The sequence below is a fragment of the Notamacropus eugenii genome, chromosome 3, assembly GCF_028372415.1.
Source record: "Notamacropus eugenii isolate mMacEug1 chromosome 3, mMacEug1.pri_v2, whole genome shotgun sequence".
In the NCBI taxonomy this organism is placed as follows: Eukaryota; Metazoa; Chordata; class Mammalia; order Diprotodontia; family Macropodidae; genus Notamacropus; species Notamacropus eugenii.
In genome coordinates this window covers 194,606,073-194,622,032 of record NC_092874.1, presented here as the reverse complement: position 1 = coordinate 194,622,032, position 15,960 = coordinate 194,606,073, and the positions used below count along the sequence as shown (strand labels likewise).

Genomic DNA, 15,960 nt, shown 5'->3' with positions numbered 1-15,960 from the left:
GGGGGTAAATGCTGAAAAAGTATAACTCATTTTTAGTAATCATCCAATTCAGAAAACATGTATTATTTCCCTGCTAACTCCCTCTGCACACTCATCTTTATCCTACTCAGCCTTACCCCTCAATAGTCCTTTTCTTCTGTTCTCTCCTTCTACTGTGAATTTCTGGAAACCAACCACTTTCTCCCTCTATTTCCCTTCACCATAAATCTCTTTATCTTATTTTATAGATGGAAAGAAGGCCATTTAGTCTGTAGTAGAGCCAGATGGTCTGACTCTATAGCAAGCATTTTTCCTTCCATCCCGTATGACACCCCATCGTGATCTGGCACTTTGAAATCCCTCTCTCCCCCTCCCTATGATAATCTCCTTTCCTTCTATTTCTCCTTGCTTTGTTCTTCCTAAACTTTCTTTTTTTATTAAATACATTTATTTTTCTGTTATTCTGAACTTGAGATACATGAAATGGCGCTAGAGAAGGAAATGGCAAACGACTCCAGTATCTTTATCAAGAAAGTCCCAAAATGAGGTCACAAAGAACCAAATATGTCTGAAACGACTCAACAAGAAACTCTCCCACATTCCCCCCCAACAATCATCATTTTCCTCTTTTGTCATATTTTGTCAATCCTTTGGATATGAGGGAAAAATTCAGGGTTGTTTTAATTTGTTTTTATCTAATTGTTAGAGATTTGGAGCATTTAAAAAATATGGTTGTTGTATTATCCTTTCATTATCCTTGGACCATCTGTTTAGGGATGGTTTTTGTTTTACTTATTTGGATCAGTCCTCCATGTATCTTGGATAGAAGATCTTCATCGGATTAACATGTTCTGGATCTTCCTTGTTTTTCTTCTCATTTTAACTGTATTGTTTTTGTGCAAAAGTCAATTTTATGTAATTAAAAGTATCCATTACATCACCTATGATCCTTTAGTCCTTTGGGCAAGAATTCTTCTAGCCATAGTTACAACTACAGTTCTAATGTCTTTCTTAGTTTCTCTGATGTGACCTTTTATATGTTAGTCTTATATCTACTTGGAACTTATTGTGATATATGGCATGAAATATTGTCTAAACCAAACTTTCTTCAGACTATTTTCCAGTTTTGTTTGTTTCTTTTTAGCAGGTTTTGTCAAATAGTGAGTTTTCCCCCTCATATTTAGGACCTTTGGGTTTATTGAACCAAAACCTACTGTTTTTTTCTTTTGAGTTTTGTCTCCTAAACTGTCCCATTGATCACCTTTTCTATTTTTTGGATAGTGACAAATAGTTTGATTCTTGCTCTCTAGTGTAGTTTAAGATCTGATACAGCTAGATCCCTCTTCCTTCCCACTTGTTTTTTTCTTAATCTTTTGTTAAGATTCTTAATCTTTTATTCCTCCAGATTTGTTGTTGTTATTATTAGTACTAATTAGCTCTGTAAATTAACTCTGTAAAGCAGCTTGTTTGAACTGTCATGAGCAGTCTTACTTTCTGAAGTTGCTTCCTCTCTCAGGGGGCTTTCTGCTTCCATATTTCCATGTTGGGTTTTAAAAAAAATTTTATCATTAAGTTCTTAGAATGTATCCCTTCTCTTCTCTGGAGGCATTGGTCCCTACTGGTTTAGTGATATGGTGGCATGGTTGCTAGCAGTGATGGGGGGTGGGAGTGGTGAGTGTAAAACTCTGGACTCAGCCCTCTCCCTTCTTTCCTTTAGGTGCATGGGTTTATTTTTTCAAGGTATTCCCAAAGCTGGAGTCCACTGGTTGATTGACCTGATGGTTAACCATTTCTGCTGAAATTCATCTGGCTATTTAATGCACTGGCAGCTAGGTGGAGAAGTAGATAGGTCTTGGAGTCAGAAAGAACTGAGTTCAAATTTGGCCTCAGACACTTCCTAGCTGTGTGTGTTCGTCCTTCATTGCCAAAGAAGACCATGCCATCAGAGGCATGATGACATGACTTTCACTTGACTTTGATTTTTGAGTGAGGGAGGGCTGTGCAGGTCACCAACCTCACTTCTCCTCCAGAGCCATCTGAATTCAGTGACCAGATATTCATCAGGATGACTGGAGATGACCCAGGATGAGGCAGTTGGGGTTAAGTGACTTGCCCAAGTGCCAAGTGTCTGAGGTAAGATTTGAACTCAGGTCCTCCTGACTCCTGCACTGGTGCTCTATCCACTGCACTACCTAGCTGTCCAACTTCCTAGCTGTATGACCCTGAGCAAGTCAGCTTGCTCATCTCTAAAATGAGCTGGAGAAGGAAATGGCAAACCACTCTAGTATCCTTGCCAAGAAAATCCCAAATGTGGTCAGGAAGAGTTAGACATAATTGAAAAATGACAAAACATTTAAAGCTCCCAGAGGTATGGTTAAATTGATTAGTTAGCCAATCAGTCAGTCAATCTCTTCTTGACCCAAATCAAGAAGTTCCCATCTCTTAAAGAGATTACAAGGGTGTTTAGGCATTCAACACTTCATCTTTGCCCTTTCACTGATTACACTGCATTAGCTGAGGTGGGGAAGGGGTGTGGAACACCTCCCTCACTCTGAGAAAATTGAGACTGTGCATTCTCTCACTTCCTCAACTTCCATCTCAAAACCCTTCTGTGTCATCTCTTTTGTTCTAGTCTCTGAGAAAGAGGTATCCCTTATCCTGGCCAATTCCTATACCTGTGTCCTTGACCCTTCTAGGAGCGTGCCCTGTTATTGAACATTCTCTCCTTACCTTCAAATCTCTTCCTATCCACTGTCTCTTTCCCTGATTCCTGCAAATAAACCCTAGTCTCCCCATCTTAAAGATTAACTTTCATTTGACCCTGTTGTCCCCTCCATCACTGCCAACCTGCTAGGGTATGGTTTACTTTTACTAATATACATCTTGACCACCAGCTCATTTCTTAACCCCTTAGGATCTAGTTTCCACTTCCACCATGCCACTCTTTTTAAGGTTTTTTTTGTTGTTGTTGTTCAGTCATTTCCAGTCGCATCTGAGTCTTCATGACCCCATCTGGGGTTTTCTTGGCAAAGACACTGGAGTGGTTTGCCATTTCCTTCTCCAGGTTCGCTTTGTAGATGAGGAAATTGAGGCAAACAGGGTTAAATGACTTGCTCAGGGTCACACAGCTAGGAAGTGTCTGAGGCTAGATTTGAACTCATGAAGATGAGTCTTCCTAACTCCAGGCCCAACACTCTATTCATTGTATCACCTAGCTGCCCTCTTTAAAGTTATCAACCAACAATCTAAATCCTGTAGCTTTTCTCAGTTCTCATCTTTCTTTACTTCAAAGTTTCTGTTACTGTTAGTAAGTTCCTCCTTCTGAATACTCCCCCTCCTTTTGTGATTCCCATCTACTGATTTTTACTGTCCTGGTTCATCATGGATCTCTCACCTTTTAAGCCCGAGTAACCAAGACACTGGCCTAGGCTTTCTTTTTAAATCTTTGTATACTTTAGTGATCTCATCAATTAAGATGGGTTCAGAGATTATATCTATGAAGATAATTTTCCAACCCGTATGTATATCCAGCCCTAACATTTCCATTGAACTGCCATACTGTATAACTCCTCCCCTAGCCCTGCCCCAAACCAAGCCTCAGTTCTTGGTCAGGGGACTCAAGACTTTCCAACTACTAGTCATTTCTGTACGTTGTTCTTAGGGAATTCTTACTCAACCTCATTTTACTTGGTAGAAATAGAGGTACAAATAAGGAGAAGTAGATAATTGGAAGAGGGGGAGGGGAAAAGGGAAGAGTAGGGGTCAGGTCTAGGAACTGATGTGATGCCTCTCTACTTCCCTTTTCCCCTCAGAGCCTGACCGAGGGGTTATGTTGATTATGGGCAGAACTGTCACAACTTCACATTACCCTGCTCTGCCCACACTGGGCTTCCCAGCTCTGATTGCATACCTTTGTCCCCTACCCAGCGTTGACCCACACCCCTCAACATCACGCCTAAAGAGACTGTGTGACTCCTTAGCTGTCTGCTATTTTCTTTCCAAGGTGGTTGGAGTATGTGTATGGGAGGAAGCTGGGTCTGACTTGGAAGACAGGAAACAGACACCATTTCCTATGCTCCTCTCTACCTATTCCTACCCCTCCCTTCCTTTAGAGCCCATCCCCAGGATTCTCATCTCTCTCTTCCTTTATTCTTTCCATCTGGCCTAGGGGTCCAGAGGATTTACAGCTAGAGACTCATACTTTGAGAAGTTAAGTAAGTTACTCAATGTTGAATGGGAGTCAGTGACCTCGTAGGGTCAAGCCTCCTAGGCCCCCCAGTCCAACCCCTTTTCTATCACGCTTTGCCATCTTGCCTGAGGCATGTGAGGGGAGGTGCTGCTGGTGATAATACAAGTGTGTGACATGGAGTTGGCCAGAGTAGTTCTTTCCCAGTTTGCTTTCTGTAAAGGCTCTTTTTTTGTCATCTATTTCCTGGTCCATAATCATGTGTCTGACAGTCCTTTCACCATCTTCCTGCCCTCAAACTGTTATTTCTTTTTTTCCTCTCTTGTAACTTGAGGATCTTTTCCTTTGTCCAACTCTCTCATTTTCTTATTCTTTCTCTCCTCTCTCTATCATCTCTTATTCTAGGAGGGATCTGAGATTTCTGGACAGGGTTATGAACTAAGGTCCTTATAGCTCAGAGACATTTCTGTTTTGTAGATCCTTTGGTGGCTACATTTTCATAGGTATAAACTGAATATATTATGCTTTGTATACACCCTTGACATAGGTATATACATATACATGCATGAGATACCATGTTTTATAGTGGGGCCAGCTTCAGAGGCAGGACAATCTGGGTTCTAGTCCTCACCATGACACATATAGGTTGTGTAACTCTGGGCAAATTACTTAACCTGTCAGTAACCTAACTCTGCAAGGCTTTAAGGTGGATATCAGGTGACAATCTGTATTGGTAGAGAAAGTTTCCTTCCTGAACAGCACCCTATACAGATAAAACTAACGTCTACACATTCTGTCTCTCTGTGTCTAGCATTTAGCTATGTATGAACATATCTCCTTTAATTATGCTTTGCTTTAACAAGCTTCACAGATATTGAGTTATTTTCTCTCATCAACTGAAGATTTATGGCAACCTTGCATTGAGCAAGTCTATTGGCACCATTTGTCCAACAGCATACGGTCATATCATGTCTCTGTGTCACATTTTGGTAATTCTCACTAATATTCCAAACTTTTCCATTATCATTATATCTATTATAGTGGCCTGTGATCAGTGATCTTTGATGTTACTGTTACAATTATATTTTGGGGCTTCACAAACTGTGTCCATATAAGGACAATGAACTTAGTTGATAAATGCCGGGTGTGTCCTGACTGCTCCACTGACTCTTTTCTCTATCCCTTTCCTCCTTTTCAGGTCTGCCCTATTACCTGAGAAACAATAATATTGAAATTAGGCCAATTAATAACCCTACAGTGGTCTCCAAGTGTTCAAGTGAAAACTTCATTGTTGTCTTATTTTAAGATTGCCACAGTCACCCCAACCTTCAGCGATCACCACCCTGGTCAGTCAGCAGCCATCAACACTGAGGCAAGACCCTCCACCAGCAAAAAACTTACAGCTCACTGCAGGTACAGATGATGGTTAGCATTTTTATTTTTAGCAATAAGACTTTTTAAAATTAAGGCATATGCTTTATTTTTTTTAGACATAATACTATTTTACACATAATAGACTATAGTATAGTGTACATAAAGCTTTTATATGTACCGGGAAACAAAAGAAATCATGAGTCACTTTATTGTGATTTTTGCTTTAATGTGGTGGTCTGGAATTGAACCTGCAATATCTTCAAGGTATGCCTATATATATATATATATATATATATATACACATGTGTATATACACATTTACACATACACACATACATATAGCTATGTATGTAGGTGCATGCTGCCCATAGAGGTTATGTATATCCACATGGATTGTCTTAACTACAACTTTCAGGGAAGCATTGGTAAATATCTTTTTAGTCTTACACATGTCTCTCCAAGAGAGGCTTCATTTCCTGCCTGGAGGGGAGTAGGAGAAGGGGTCATGAGGTTGGTTGCTCTGTTTTCCTCAGAGAGAGGGGTGCCACACTAGAATTATAATTTTTCTCCACTTAAATATTGCTGATCTACAAGTATACTTTTTTGTTGTTGTTGTGTTAGATGTAAGCTGCTTTCCTGGTTGCTCTCCCTTAAAGGGGAAAGGGTAGCCCCAAACTTATACCTACAGACTTTTTCCCACCAATGTTAGTTACACAAAGACCATCACAAATAGTGAATAGAGAGTGAATCCATTTTTTCCAAGTTGGTGGTAGCAAAGAGAAATCATAAAAGTTCTACAGATTAAAATGTATCACAAGATGCAGGAAAGTAAATGAGCTCTTCAAGAGAGAATCAGCTGAGATCCTGCTCAATTAAGAGAGTCCCTGATTTTCTAAAGTCTCTGGGGAAGCGTACTAGATATCAGGGACCTACTGAGGAGTCAGTTTTCCCCTACATGTCTGCCTTACAAAGTCTTTTCTCCCTTTTCAAGGGTCTCTTCCCCAAAGAGATTCTGGAGCTGCATTTATCTCTCTCCCAAAGTAGAAATGAAGAATATCTCTCCTCTTCACAGCTTTTCTACCAACTTCACCCCTCATGTCTACCAGGCATTCTTATCACCAATTCTAAATCACATTCAACAGACAATAGGCAGCACAAGGCTGTATGTTCCAACCAAGCCTGATTGGGAGTTGTGTTACAAAGCATGACTATATGTATGTAATAGGGCTAGTCACTCCCCTACCTCTAACTAGAACACCCCCAGCATGTGTTGAGCTCCTCTGGCTACTTGTGGTGGAACATACATGTACTGACTCATTTCTGAGGACTTGGCATTTTGGCATAATGTAGCAATTCCTCCCTCTGTGTGATAGCTAGCAAGGTAATGTAGGTATATCAGAAGAAGCCACTGAACTTGGAAGAGATGCCTACTCAGAATTTAAGGGAAAAAAATATCTGTTCTTGATCTTTCTACCTCTCTCCTGAATATATGGGATCTCTTTCTTGGATCTCTGATGATGGTACATTGAGTACCTTTCTACTACCTTTTGGGGAGATCTTATATATGAATCATATCTAAGCTTAGGGTGATTTCCCTTGGGTCTCTGAGGTAGATGTATCAAGAGCCAGAGATAACAAGAAATAGAATCTCAATCTTCTCTTTAGTGGTCAGGTTTCCTTAGGACTGAACACAGTTCGTATGTATGAGCCTAGAGTTAGAGAGGGCATCCTCCACCACTCTGGATCATCTCCAGTCTAAATATTGAAAAGACGTCGATAATTTTTGTAAACCTCCATGCCTATTAGATAGTAGGACTGAAGTCAAGAAGATTGTAAAAGCTTCCTAACTTTCTATCTTTCTATCTCCAGTTTCTGTGATTCATTTGTATATGGCCATCAGAGTCATCTTTCTTAAGGCTCATTTGTCATTCCCTTGCTCAAAAACTTGCAAATGCTCAGTGCCTTGTCTTTGTATACTTCTGGAGTGTCATTTTTGAGGTAATGGCTTATGTTTGTATTTTCTTGTTTTCACCTTGGGGAGGGGGAGTGGACATTAGGTAGTTAGGAATGTGGGTAAAACACTTAAAAATTTTGCCAAGCAAGTGAGAACCTTCTGAATTGGTTAAGTGTGAGTCTAGGGTTGGAGAATGGGGTAATGCATATGATCCAAAGCTTAGTCAATGTATTGCAGTGTTCTGGCATAGAATATCATTGTATTATGATGTTCTGAGAATGCTAGTTGTGCCGTGGGTCTACGGAAGCATGGGGAATAGATAGAATGGACTAAAATTTAGCATTTTATTTTAATTGCCTATAATCTTACTCTGGGGAATTGTTTTCTTACTTTGCATACTTTCTCCCTTGTAAATTGACCCTTTGTAAAAAATAGCAAGAACCCCAACATACACAGGAAGGTCTGCTATCACAGGTTTTTAGATCTGCCTTTCTAAAAGAAAAGGCAACTTTTGAGGGGTCAACACTTTAATTGAGCACATGAACTTTGGAGAAAATACAGAGAAGTCAAAATCAACAGTCAGGGCTTCCAATTGCCTGACAGTAAGCAATACATATATCACAGATTAACAGACAGATAACTGTCTGACCATACATACAGTTATCAGAGAGGGAAGCACCAACATCTGGGTTTGCAAAGAGGGGAAGCTGCTTAGTGACTTCCCAGAGTCTCATCTGGCACATAAACCTTCTTCCAAAAACTAAACCCCAAACTAAAACCTCACCTCAGAGTATTTATACATTTTTCAGAGCCAGAGGGCATCTCAGCCCTTGAGAACCAGTGCCTCATTAGAAAATTAACAAAAGGTGTGGGCCTCCCCTAATCAAGCTTTCCTTAATGGGCAGGCCCATTAAAGATGGGGAAGAGCTTTAAGCTTTTTCATGGTTACTATTACACCTTAGAAACCTGTTTTTGTGGTTTGAAGTAGGTAGCAACAGTAGGTGGCAAGGAAAGAGGAATAGGCAGGATGGCAGCAGTTATAATGGCAGCAGGAGGATGAAAAGACTTTAGGGATCTAATATAGGGCAGCTAGGAAGCAGATAGAGAGCTGGGCCTGAAGTCAGGAAGACGAACCTTCCTGAGTTCCAATCTGGCCTCAGACACTTCCTAGCTGGGTGACCCTGGGCAAGTCACTTAACCTTGTTTGCCTCAGTTCTCCAGCAAAATGAGCTGAAATGACTGAAAAACAACAAAGCCCATCCAGGACCAGAAAGACTCAATAGGTTCAGACCTTAAGTTAGGACCCAGTAATCAAAAGGCTTAGGAGTTAATAAAGGTGAAAGTCCTGGGAACAAATGAAAAAACAGAAAGTTCTAATCTTCAGGAAGTTAGTTGAGGTCAGTGAAGCTAAAGATTCAGTGTTGAATGCTTTAGAATTGCTCCCAATTACCTATAAGATAATATTTATTCTTTATTATGACACTCAAGGCCTTCTATGATTTGCTTCCTATGTATCTTTCCAGACTTATTTGATCCTTCTCTCCAAGGGTATACTAGAGCCAGTTCTAACTGGTTTGTAAAAACTCATTGTTAAATTTTCAAGTGTCAGCTTTTATACTTCAGAAATCAGGAGCTGTTGCAAATCAGGGTTTGATTTACTGCTTTGCTTATTGACTAGACTTAAGAAAGTATGTATAATGCACTGAACTTAAAACTGTGTGTACATGCACTTTTTGGGGGAGAGGGGAACGGTACATTTCAGTTGTTACCAGACCACTACCGCTCCTTTTCTTCATGAATTTCTCTTTATTGTAAAATGAACTACTGGGGCCATGGAGTTAAGATAGAGGAGTGAGATGTGATGTTTTCTCCTTCGCTCCTCCACAACAACATAGAAACACTCAAACCAAATAGTAATTGGGAAAGCCAAGGAAAAGTCACAGTGAGCCATTTTTTCTAGTTCAGAGCAGCTTTGGAAGAAAGGCTGAAAGGTCTGCAGACACTGGTGTGGGGGCACTGTGTAGCAGCAGGAGTAGAGATAGCTGTAATCATAGCTTTGTCTGGGAGCAGCCCAGTGCCAGGGGATAGTAAGGGGACTGAGCACTAGATAAAAAGATATGCCACAGGACCCCTGTAGTAGTGTAGGGAGCAGGAGCTGGTGCCATCTGGCAGCTTTGTCACTCATTACTCAGTTCCAAGATAGAAAGGGGTGGTCATGATTGTGAAGGAGCAGGGGCCTTTCTTATGTAAGGAACAAGGAACAAGTTCCAGAACCATAATTGTGTGGCTCTCAGTCCAAGAGCAAAGCAGAGTTTCAGTTCTAACCTTTAACCCTGCACATAGGCCTGCAATGGGATAAACCAGGGTAGGAGACCAAAACTAGGGGTTTTGGTTAACCAGAAGTTAGTCACTCTGAACCTACAGAAACTTCTAATGGGCTAATAGTGATTGAGTCCAGAAGCATCTATGGAAACTCAACCACACACAAGCCGACAGACGCAAACCTGGGTTAGCCACTTGCAGAATGAAAACCAAGAATGCAGTGAACAGACTTCTCCCTGGATCTTTGGAAGCACAGAAAACTTACAGGCTCTCAGACTGAGCTGTAAAAGCAGGAGAAGGAAATAAAACACCAGAAGCTCAGGTGAATCTTCACCCCCATAAATGAGCAGAGCCTAACATTAATATAAAGTCCAAAGTCAAGAAGTAGGTTGAAAAAATGAACAAACAAAAAAAGAACTCCACTATAAAAAAATATGACAGACAATCTCAAGATACAAACACAGGAGAATTCAATGACTTGAAAACATCTATAAAAAAGTGTCAAAGAAAAAATGCACATTGAACACAAGTCCAAAACGAATTCCTAGAAAAGTTAAAAAGACTTTAAAATTTTTTAAAAACTTATTTATTTGATTTTAGCTTTCAACATTTGCTTTTATAAGATTTTGAGTTCTAAATTTCCCCTTCTTCCACTCCCCACTCTTCAAGATGATATGCAATCTGATATAGGCTACATATGTATGATCATATTAGACATATTTACATATTTGTCATGTTGTGAAAGAAGAATGAGAACAAAAGGGAAAAGCCATGAGAAAGAAAAAGCAAAAGACAACAAAAGAAAGAGAAAATAGCATGCTTCGAGAGCTGTCTAACAAAGTTGGTCATCACACAATGTTGCTCTTACTGTGTACAGTGTTCTCCTGGTTTTGCTCACTTCACTTAGCATCAGTTCATGTCAGTCTTTCTAGGTTTTTCTCAAATCCATCTGTTCATCATTTCTTTCTTTTTCTGCGGGAAATTGACTGGGCCATTCACTTTTATTGTCATTATTTTTCCCCCAAATTTATTAATTTCAATGAGTTCCAACTTTTCTCCCTCTCCTTCCCCTCCCTCCCCAAGAACATGCAATATTATATGGGCTGTACACATACATTTTTATTACAAACATTTTCACCTTAGTCATGTTGCATAGAAGAATTAAAATGAATGGGAGAAACTGGGAGAAAAACAAAATAAAACATAACAAAAGAGAAAATAGTCTGCATCATTCTGTGATCTGACTCCACAGTTCTTCTCTGGATGTGGATGGCATTTCGCATCATGAGTCCTTCGGAAATGTGTTAGGTCCTTGTATTGCTGTTAAGGGCTAAATCTATCAAAAACAGTCCTCACACACTGTGGCTGTTGCTCTGTATAATGTTTCCCTGGTTCTGCTCATTTCACTCAGCATCAGTTCATATAAGTCTTTCCAGGTTTTTCTGAAGTCCTCCTGTTTATCCTTTCTTATAGCACAATAGTATTCCGTTACATTCATATACCACAACTTGTTCAGCCATTCCTCAATTGATGGGCATCCCCTTGATTTCTAATTCTTGGTGACCACAAAAACAGCTGATATAAATATTTTGTACATGTGAGGCCTTTTCCCATTTTTATGATCTCTTTGGGATCCAACCCTAGAAGCAGTATTGCTGGGTCAAAAGATATGAACATTTTTTATAGCCCTTTGGACATAGTTCAAATTGCCCTTCAGAATGGTTGGATCAGCTCACAGCTCCACAAACAATGAATTAGTGTTCCAACTTTCCCACATCTTCTCCAACATTTATCTCTTTCCTGTTTTGTCATGCTAGCCAATCTGATAGGTGTGATGGGGTACCTCAGATTTGTTTTGATTTGCATCTCTCTGATGAATAGTGATCTAGAGCGTTTTTTCATATGACTGTAGATATTTTTAGTTTCTTCATCTGAAAACTGCCTGTTCGTATGCTTTGGCCACTTATCAATTGGGGAATGACTTGTATTCTTATAGATTTGACTCAGTTCTCTATATATTTTAAAAGTGAGGCCTTTATCAGAGACTCTGGCTATAAAGATTCTTTCCCAGCTTTCTGCTTCCCTTCTAAACTTGGCTGCTTTGGCTTTGTATGTGCAAAAACTTTTCAAAGAATGTAATCAAAATGATCCATTTTGTATTTCATAATGTTCTCTATCTCTTGTTTGGTCATAAATTCTTCCCATCTGCATAGATCTGACAGGTAAACTATTTCTTGCTCTCCTAATTTGCTTACATAGTTTCACCTTTTATGTCTGAATCATGTACCCAACTTGATCTTATCTTGGTATATGGTATAAGGTGTTGGTCTATGCCTAGTTTTTGCCATATTGTTTTCTAGTTTTCCCAGCAATTTTTGTCAAATAGTGAGTTCTTATCTAAGAAACCGTAATCTTTGGATTTACCAAATAGTAAATTACTATAGTTATTGATTACTATGTCTTGTGTATCTAACCTATTCCACTGCTCCACCACTCTATTACTTAGTACTAAGTAGTTATGATGGTTGCTGCTTTGTAATATAGTTTTAGATCTGGTATGGGTAGGCCACCTTCCCTTGCATTTCCTTTCATTAGTTGAGTTCCTTGATATTCTTGATTTTTGTTCTTCCAGATGAATTTTATTATTTTTTTCCTAGCTCTATAAAATAACTTTTTGGTAGTTTGATTGGTATGGCACTGAATAAGTAAATTAATTTAGGTAGAATTGTCATTTTTATATGAGTTTGGTCTACTCATGAGCAACTGAAATTTTTCCAGTTATTTAGATCTGACTTTATTTGTGTGAAAAGTATTCTGTAATTGTGTTCATATAGTTTCTAAGTTTGTTGTGGCAGGTAGACTCCCAAATATTTCATATTGTCTACAGTTATTTTAAATGGAATTTCTCTTTCTATCTCTTGCTGCTGCACTTTGTTAGTAACATATAGAAATGTGGATGATTTATTTCGGTTTATTTTATATCCTGCAACTTTGCTAAAGTTGTTAATTATTTCAAATAGTTTTTTAGTTGATTCTCTAGGATTCTCTAAGTACACCATTATGTCATCTGTAAAGAGTGATAGTTTTATTTCCTCATTACATATCTAATTCCTTCAATTTCTGAGATTTTTTTAGAAGCCAAAAATTTTAAAAAAGTAGTAGAGGAAAAATTAGAAAAAGAAATTAGAGCTTTGCAAAGATAATTATTGAGACAACAAATAGTTTAGTAAAAGAGGTACACAGAATACTGAAAAAAATAACTCCTTAAAAAATCAGAATTGAACTATTGGTAAAAGAGGTATAAAACTTCCCTGAAGAAAACACCTTAAAAGTTAGAATTAGCCAAGTGAAAGCTAATGACTCCAGGAGACATAAAAAAACAATAAAACAATGTAAAAAGACTGACAAGACAGTAGAAAATATGAACTATATCACAGGAAAAAAATGCTTTTGAAAATAGGTTGAAGAGGTAATTTGAGAATCATTGGACTATTTGAAAACATAAAAAAAGAGCCTATACATAATATTTTAATTACAAATAAAAACTGCCTAGATACCTTAGAATCCAAGGGCAAAGTAGAAATTGAAAGAATCCACTGGTCACCTCCCAAAATGAAAACTTCCAAGAATATTAATGCCAAAATCCAGAGCTTCCAGGTCAAGGAGAAAATACTGCAAGCAACCAGAAAGAAAGAATTCAAGTACTACAGAGCCATGGTCAGGATTACATAAGACTTAACAGCTACAACTTCAAAGAAATGGAGGGCTTGGAATATGATATCTAGAAGGCAAAGGATCTAGGACCAAGAATAACTTTCTCATCAAAACTAAACATAATTCTGCAGGGGAAACAGTTGATATTTGATGAAATAGAGGACTTTCAAACATTCTTGATTAAAAGATCAGAGCTGAATAAAAAACCTGACATTCAAACACAAGACTCAAGAGAAGCATAAAAATGTAAACATGAGTGAAAAGTCTAAAAGGACTAAACAAGGTTAAACAATTTACATTATCATAGGGGAAGATGATACATGTAACCCCTCAGCACTTTACAGGTATCTTAGAGGGAATCTACTAAGAATGAAGGCCTAAGTATGATTCTACTGTGTTGAGATGATCTCAAAAGAAAGATGGAAGGATGAAAAAGAGGAATGCCTTGGGGAAGAGAAGGGATAAAAAATATAGAGAAAATGATATCATATAAAGTGGGGTACACAAGGAAGACCTTGTACAATGAAGTGGAGAATGGAGGGAGTGGGCAACAGTTGAACCTCTCATCTGAATATGTTCAAGAAAGGAAGAAAGAATATGTATACACATAGCTGGGTACAAACATCTTATCCAACAGGAAAATAGGAGGAAAAAGAGGTTAAGAGAAAGGAGGGAAGGGATGAAAGAGGGGTAGATTAAGGGAGGTAGTGGTCAGAAGCAAAAGAGATTTGAGGAGGGCACAGTGTAACAACAGAAAAGGTTAAATATAAGAGAATAGGATGGAGGGAAATACACAGCTTGCAATTGTAACTGAGAATGTGAATGGCATAATTCACACATAAAACAGAACAAGAGGGTAGAATGACTTAGAAACCAGAATCCAGTAATAGGTTGTTTACAAGAAACACACTTGGAACAGAAAGATATGTATAGTGTTAAATTAAGGGACTGGAGCATAATTTATTATGCTTTAGCTGAAGACAAAAAAAAAGCAGGGATAGTGATTATAATCTCAGAAAAAGCAAAGGAAAAAAGTGGATTTAATTAAGAGAGATAATCAGGGAAATCTTATTTTGTTAAGATGTACTGTAGAAAATGATGAATTAATATTAATACTAAAATATATGCACCAAATGGCATGGCATCTAAATTCTTGAAGAAAAAATAAATGAAATAAATAGAAAAATAATGGAATAAATAAAAAAAATAAACATGAATAGATAGAAAGCTATGTGAGTGGGGGATTTATTCCTCAACTATCCCTGTCAGACCCAGATAAATCCAATTATTAAAAAACCACAAACAAACAAAAAAGTTAAGGAGATGAATAGAATTTTAAAAAGTTAAATATAGTGGGGTGGAGGCAAGATGGAGGAATAGAAAGACGCACATATGCTAGCTCTTCCCACACAGCCCATAAAATACCTGTAAAGAAAGACTTTTAACAGATTCTAGAGCAGTAGAAGCCACAGAACAATGGAGTGGAGGAAATTTCCAGTCCAGGGTGACCTGGAAGGCCTATGGGAAAGGTCTGTTGTAGCTGATGTGGAATGGAGCCCAGTCTTACAGCACTGGGAGGCGAACCGGAGCAGGCCTTGGGAGCGGAATCTCGGGTGGTTCACAGATCCCTCAACCCACAGGCGCCAAAGGTCAGTGAGAGGGTTTTTTCAGCTGGCCAAGAAGGGAGCAGGGTCTTCCCATAACTCTGGCCCCAGGAGAAGCCCCTGAGGGAATTGAGCAGCTGATCTGAATCTCAGTCCCCCAGTGCTGGCATAGTGGAACTGGAGGCAAGGTGGTCTTGGACAGGAAACTCTACTATTCTCAGATTCTGGGCACAAAAGTTTTGAGTTGCTCCCAGATTGGTCTTCAGGCTTGATTGTGCCACGTTGGAGGAACTGAGATCTTACAGATTCCCAGAGTATACCCTACTCTTGACAAAAGATCCAAAAGTCAAGTAACTGGTTGAGAAAATGCCCAAGAAAGGGAAAAAAATACGACTATAGAAGGTTACTTTCTTGGTGAACAGGTACCTTCTCCCCTCATTTTGGATGAGGAAGAACAATGCTTACCATCAGGAAAAGACATAAAAGCCAAGGCTTCTGTATTCCAAACATCCAAAATAAATATTCAATGGTCTCAGGCCATGGAAAAGCTCAAAAAGGATTTTGAAAATCAAGTAAGAGAAGTAGAGCAAAAATTGGGAAGAGAAATGAGAGAGATGCAAGAAAATCATGAAAAATGAGTCAACAGCTTGCTAAGGGAGACCCCCCCCCCCCAAATGTTGAAATAACACCTTTCAAAATAGGCTAACTCAATTGGCAAAAGAGGTTCAAAAAGCCAATGAGGAGAAAAATGCTTTAAAAAGTAGAATTAGCCAAATGGAAAAGGAGGTTCAAAAGCTCAATGAAGACAATAGTTCTTTAAAAATTAG

The 15,960-nt window shown here is 38.7% G+C and overlaps 1 protein-coding gene across 1 annotated transcript in view; it reads left to right on the top strand.

Moving 5' to 3' along the window:
• Positions 1 to 5,396: 5,396 nt before the first annotated feature.
• The window catches only part of TNFRSF1A (TNF receptor superfamily member 1A), a 51,778-nt gene continuing 41,214 nt past the window's right edge, over positions 5,397 to 15,960 (top strand). Inside the window, exon 1 of the mRNA XM_072653723.1 lies at positions 5,397 to 5,578. The gene's annotated coding sequence lies outside the window, so the exon portion shown is untranslated. The remainder of the gene's footprint in view (positions 5,579 to 15,960) is intronic.